This window comes from Giraffa tippelskirchi, chromosome 5 (assembly GCF_054371585.1).
Source record: "Giraffa tippelskirchi isolate mGirTip1 chromosome 5, T2T-mGirTip1v1.2.pri, whole genome shotgun sequence".
Lineage (NCBI taxonomy): Eukaryota > Metazoa > Chordata > Mammalia > Artiodactyla > Giraffidae > Giraffa > Giraffa tippelskirchi.
The window spans coordinates 188,000,358-188,007,244 of record NC_137279.1 but is presented as its reverse complement, the minus strand read 5'-3'; the positions used below and the strand labels follow the sequence as shown (position 1 = coordinate 188,007,244).

The 6,887-nt window shown below is 44.2% G+C and overlaps 1 long non-coding RNA gene across 1 annotated transcript; it reads left to right on the top strand.

Moving 5' to 3' along the window:
* The first annotated feature begins 284 nt into the window (after positions 1-284).
* LOC145505325 (uncharacterized) lies at positions 285-5,730 on the top strand. Its single transcript, XR_014052936.1, has 2 exons — positions 285-453; positions 1,148-5,730. It is a non-coding gene; the product is annotated as an uncharacterized LOC145505325 (long non-coding RNA).
* The last annotated feature ends 1,157 nt before the right edge of the window (positions 5,731-6,887 follow it).

The following is a 6,887-nucleotide window of genomic DNA, read 5'->3' as shown; positions in this document are numbered from 1 at the left end:
TATGATTCAGAACGGGTAAAAATGTATTAAGTTGATTTCTTATCTTGGGAGAATTTACGGTAATGTCCAACAACACATTTTCTTGGATTATCTAAGACCTTATGTGGCAGTCAGGGGACAGAGCTTTGGGGAGAACAGAAGTGTACTGGAATACTTACACAAACAAGAAAAGCTTTCTCTTAACTAGATACTGCACATTTAGATTGCAACAATGAAAATGTCATCCAGACTTGCTGATGCACCACTTGTTTTGTCAATGTCTCATGACACTGGTTTGTATTTTTGAGAGGAAGGTGGGCAGGACTCTCAGGTCTAGGCTCACCTGTAGGAGACAGGTAGCCTCATGGGCATTGCTTTTCCCATTGAGAGGCAGCCACGATAGAAGAAAGAGGAAAAACATCCCCCCTCCCTTCATGGAAGAAGGTTTGTGAGTCACCAGCAGTGGCCTCCCGGGTAAATATTTATACAGAGATGGCATTAAGGATGAAAGAGGTAAATAGCCCAGAGTGTTTAAGACAAGGCAGACAGGTTTTCTCTGTTTTGCTTCACCTTGCTTGTGTGTGCCTAGCCTCGGGGGTAGAATGTTTTTGTAGCTCAGGTTTTGTTTAAACTGGAATCGGATGTGTTTGTCTGTGAAAGGAGCTCCGGGGTGTAGGGTTCAAGTTCTAACACTTCTCCATCTACCTGGAGGCCCGTCTCAGGAGGGGCCTTAGCTGACTGGATATCAAAGTCCATCCTGTTAGGGACCAGGTCAGTACCTGAGTCAGTGGCTCAATTCAGGCTTCTTTGCTTGGACTGGAGTGAAGTCCAGTCTGGGGCTCTAGGCTTAAGTGGAGTTTTCCACACCACGGAGAGTCTAAATTTTGGGACAAGAGTGCTGTGCCTAGTAAAGACAGAATGAAATAAATGCAGAGCTTTCCTCTTCGAAGAAGCCTCCAATTCAGTTACCCTAAAAAGGGTGAACTTTACCTGAAGTATGCAGGCAGAATGAAGGGACACACATTATCCCGACTCACAAGAGACTGATGTACAAAACCCGAGTCGTTCTATCTGAATTTATGTTGAGGAAGTTTGATGGAACATGATCGAGTCTTCACAATCCCCCGTCCTTTCTCATACTAACTGATTCCTTTCTGTGTCCCATTAGAGTTGGCACCAGCACCAGCAGCAGTGGGCAGCAGCCGGGGAATTGGGGGTAAGCCGCTTGTTGGTAGGAAAAGGTATGAAACCCCTATGAATGGTGACTTGTTGAAAAAGAGGCTTCATCAGAGTTTCAAGGAGCAGCAGAGTATAAACTGTTTACTGAGAAATGCATGCAAATTTGATGCAAGAAGGCTAAGGAGGTTCTAAGAAAATAAACATATCTGCAAATTTGGCAACCATGGTCAATTCTGGATACTACCATGTGCTTTAGAACCGAGGCGGAAAGACACAAGACATGAATGATGTTCACATGGGTAATATGAGGGCTTCCCTGGTAGCTCAGCTGGTAAAGAGTGCTCCTATAATGCAGGAGACCCTGGTAAGGTGAAGACAGCATAGACTATGGCTCTTCTTACGCCTTAGAGGTTCAGAATTAGAGATTCTAACAGCATTGAATGAAAGCAATGAAGGCCACAAATTAACCAAGTGTGTGACTTTTATGATGACTGTCAAGATTAAGGATACGGGCAGTGTTGGGAAGTGTTCAGCACGTGTATGTGGTTCTTTCTCCTCTGGGCGCAGATCTGTGGGTAACCTCACTCCATTCACAGACACCACCTCCCTGGCTCATCTGACAGTCCTGGATCTTTTCCGAGGCTCATCTCTGATCTTACTCATCTCCCTGAGATGGTCGGTAAGGCTGGGGTTTTTCTTACAAGGCGCTGTGTGCACGTTTGAACAAGACATTTCTGAGACTTCTAGCCATCCGGCATGGTCTCTCCTGGCTTCCTATGCACGTCCACCCACTTGCCCTGGAGGATGCTATGCCTGGGGCCAGAGTGGACCTTGGTAAGCATCTTCCCTGCTGCCAGTGTGGGAACCAGGCTTCTGACTTGGGCCTAGAAGTCATTAAGCAAAAGCCTTCTTTCCATCTGAAACAGATCCTCTTGGCAGAGGACCTCGAGTTATCAGGTGAAACCAGCCGCCTCTGCAAACAACTTCTGGGGAAAGCAAAGTGCCTCTGTGGGTGGAAACAAGGCTGCTGTGTGCTGTTCAACATCAGCAATCAACTGTTCTCAGCTTTCACTCTTTCTTCCCGAGGTTTCCCAGCTATGTACCCCAATGATGAGGAGCCCCCTTTTGGTCCCTCTGGAAGCTAGAAGGAAAATGCAGAGCCAGTGAGCTTGGCTCCCTCCCACTTTGTCACTGGGCGGCTTTACTTGCATCTGTTTTAAGTATTGCACGGCTGCAAAAACTTTTGTTTAAAAAAAGTTTCAGAAACTAATGAACATCGGTCAACTTGGGCTTTGAGTCGGTGTAAAAACAGACCGCTCCATCTCTCAGGCATTGATTTCCTGCTGATTTAGCTCCTGGCCATTCTGCTTTCTTCTGACCATCAGTCTGGGGCATTCAATCGTGATGAGGTGGGACTCAAAGCTCTCAGTTTGCACACTCATCCATCAAGTGCTAGGAACAAAGAGCCCTGCACTGGACCTGTTGTGCCAGCAGGAAGTTCTACCTGAGAACCTGGTCTCAGAACATGTACTTCTTCCTAAAATTATCACTCTGTGCTTTGGTTGGAGATCAGTGGTGTGCTAGTAAATGTCTAACAATTGGATCTCTAGTGAGGGAAAAGTGCCCTGATTTGTAGTATTTACTGCTTGTGTGTGTGCTCAGCTGCTCAGTCGTGTCTGACACTTTGTGGACCCATGGACTGTAGCCTGCCAGGTTCCTCTGTCCATGGGGTTTCCCAGGCAAGAATGCTGGAGAGGATTGCCATTTCTTTCTCCAGAGGATCTTCCTTACCCAGGGACTGAACCCATGTTTCTTGAGTCTCCTGAATCGGCAGGTGGATTACTGAGCCACATGGGAAGCCCGTTTGCTGATTACTTTGGTGTAAGCAATCCCAATAATATCAATTTCAATCAATCAACTTGATATCATTGAATGCAGAGCTGGGAAGAGAGGTACAGTAGTGTACTGTTGTACAGTATATTTCCATCTTAAAGATACAAAAGACATAAATAAAATCAAAGTAGAGATAATTAACCTATAGTAAAATATTTAGCAAGGGATAAATGTTGAAACTTTGCTACGCTTTCTCTTAATATAATCTACTTCGTTGTGAATTTTCATCATTGAGCTTATAATAACAGCTATACTTATGGAGATCACCAAATCCTGGGGCATTTCCCAATCTGAATGGTGGTCATTTGGTGACACCACTGATACAGATCTTAATGTGAAGTTCTTCAGCCTCAACACACTTAGCATCCCTCATTTGAAAGCATGAAGTTTGGGGGGTTCTACTCTGGAGAATCTGAGAGTCAATAAATATTCTTTAGCATGAAGGGAAATTTATAGTGACCTGTTACTGCTTCTTAAGAAAGTAGAAAGTGAAGAAGAACAAAAGAGCCTTTTGATGAAAGTGAAAGAAGAGAGTGAAAAAACTGGCTTAAAACTCAGCATTCAGAAAACTAAGATCTTGGCACCCAGTCCCATCACTTAATGGCAAAAAATGGGGAAAAAATGGAAAATCTGTTTCCACAGTGGCAGATTTTATTTTCTTGGGCTCCAAAATCACTGCAGATGGTGACTGCAGCCATGAAATTAAGACACTTGCTCCTTGGAATAAAAGCTATGACAAACCTAGACAGCATATTAAAAAGTAGAGACATCACTTTGCTGACAAAGGTCCGTATAGTCAAAGCTGTGCTTTTTCCAGTAGTCACATATGGGTGTGACAGTTGGACCATAAAGAAGGATGGACACTGAATAACTGATGCTTTGTCACTGTGGTGCTGGAGAAGACTCTTGAGAATCCCTTGGACAGCAAGGAGATCAAACCAGTCAACCCTAAATGAAATCAACCTTGAATATTCTTTGGAAGGACTGATGCTGAAGCTGAAGGTCCAATACATTGGCCACCTGATGAGAAGAGCTGACTCATTGGAAAAGACCCTGATGCTGAAAAAGATTGAAAGCAGGAGGAGAAGGGGGCAACAGAGGATGAGATGGTTGGATGGCATTACCAATTCAATGGATATGAGCTTGAGCAAACTCCAGGAGATGGTGAAGGACAGGGAAGCCTGGCATGCTGCAGTCCATGACGTCACAAAGAGTTGGATATAGCTTAGCTATTAAACATCAACAACAAAGACAGTTGTGATGGAAACTTGATCTTAAATAGTGAAATGAATAATTTTCTTTCTAGGTATAAAATTATCAGTTGTACAACTCTACTGGGCATCATTGTCTCTAAGTTTAGAAGGTTGAGGGGTCTTTAGGGACATTTATAATGTTACCGAACCATACTTGGGTCCTCTCACCCAGTGAGTAGCAAAGCCAATCTATTTACACTGGGTTGTGGTGAAGGACACTACAGTGTTTGTTGCTGGGCCAACCAAGGAAAATTAATGATTCATGCTCAAAAGACCGAGACATCCCAGTGGCTGTTGGGGAAGGGTTTTTAAAGCAACATTAAGGGTGAGGGTTGTAGGTATATGATCAGCTGGTGGACATTCCTCTGATTGCTTGGTCGTAAGATAGCAGGGTGATGTTTTGGGAAATCTCCACCATCACCCTGCTGGTTCTAACCAGCCTGTGGTCTGTGTGCTGGTGTCCAGTGTGCACTTAACTTCTTCCACCTGGTGGGGGTTTCAGCATCTGCAAAACAGCTCAAGAACATGACTCAGAATATTATCTATATCCTGGAGGAGGCACTAAAGGTTCTTGGCTTTATTTTATAGCTGAACTATAAGAGGAACTAAAGAGCCTCTTGAAGAAAGTGAAAGAGGAGAGTGAAAAAATTGGCCTAAAGCTCAAAGTTCAGAAAACTAAGATCATGGCATCTGGTCCCATCACTTCATGGCAAATAGTTGGGGAAACAGTGGAAACAGTGTCAGACTTTATTTTTTTGGGCTCCAAAATCACTGCTGATGGTGATTGCAGCCATGAAATTAAAAGATGCTTACTCCTTGGAAGGAAGGTTATGACCAACCTAGATAGCATATTTAAAAGCAGAGACATTACTTTGCCAACAAAGGTCCATCTAGTCAATGCTATGGTTTTTCCAGTAGTCATGTATAGAGGTGAGAGTTGGACTGTGAAGAAAGCTGAGCGCTGCAGAATTGATGCTTTCGAACTGTGGTGTTGGAGAAGACTCTTGAGAGTCCCTTGGACTGCAAGGAGATCCAACCAGTCCATCCTAAAGGAGATCAGTCCTGGGTGTTCAGTGGAAGGACTGATGTTGAAGCTGCAACTCCAATACTTTGGCCACCTCATGTGAAGAGTTGACTCATTGGAAAAGACCCTAATGCTGGGAAGGGTTGGGGGCAGGAGGAGAAGGGGACGACAGAGGATGAGATGGTTGGGTGGCATCACTAACTTGATGGACATGGGTTTGGGTAAACTCCGAGAGTTGGTGATGGACAGGGAGGCCTGATGTGCTGCGATTCATGGGGTCGCAAAGAGTCGGACACGACTGGGCGACTGAACTGAACTGATTGCTATTTGGTTTTGCTTGTCTGTTTTCTCTTGTTTTTCCATTTTCTTACTTCTCTGATTAAATTGGTTCTTTGGAACTCAGGGAAGTCCTCGGAGGCTAAAGCTCTTCTACAAACAAAAGGCAGGGGACACAGGGGCTCTGTCCCCAGGAACGCCCCCCAGAGTCCAGCTCCATTTTAACAATGCCTTCTGATCACTGTGGGAGGACACAGCAGAAACCCCGGCAGGTCTCATCTGTGACCCTGCTAGGAAGGCGTTCTTCCCCTCAGCGAAGGAAGACAGGAGTCCAGGAGCCTCTGGAGAATCCCAGAACTAGATGTCAGTTTAGCTTTTGGGGACTTCTGCCATGAAGACACCTGGGGCTGGCTGCGATCACGCCTGTAACAAGAAATAAAGCGGTGGGAGGGAAAGCAGAGCCTGGAACACTGCATTTATTATTTTTTTGTCTCACTTATTATTTTACTAATTGTTTTCCTTTTCTTTGTGGGATTTTGCAGTCAACTTGCTTCTAAGGATGAGGAAGGGCAGCATTTCAAGTTCCTGGCTCAGAGATGCTGAGTGTTGAACAAGATTGGCTTTTTCTAAAGATACTGAAGGGAAGGCGGGGAGTGGCTGGCTCTGATTTGGATCTCTAGCCTGAAGGGTTTTGCATTAGACCCATTGTTTATTTATGAGCTCTTGTTTCTTTTTAAACTATAAAGTACATCTATTGCCTTGGGACAGATGCAGCATAGAAACTTATTAAGCAGGGCATCCTGGTCTCAAATTCTTAGATAATATGAAAACAACTGTTGTAGGTCACAGCATGCTGTCTCTGGAGTGACTTTGACTTCATCACCCACATGGAGACTTCAGGCACACTGAAGTTTCTTATTACCCACACTCCCACGAATGAATGTCTTTTTAACTTCATAAAGAAAAATCTTCACTTTGCCAGTCATAAAAGCTTTATTTTGCTGCTTCCCCATCCCCCACCATTATGTAATTCACTTTAAAATATTTAGACGCACTCTCAAATCCTACATCCCCATCTCCCATCCTCTGCAACTCTAGGAAACCCAGCAGTCAGGCAGCCCTGAATTATACATGAATACAAATACTGATGCAAACCCCAAAATACCTCCTTTCATAATGCAAGGTTGAACTGTTCCTTTGGGTAATGACAGTACGTTACAGAGTGAAATTTTGTAATGGTTTTCGTGTGTGTGTTTGTCAACTATTGAAGCATGTCTACAAAA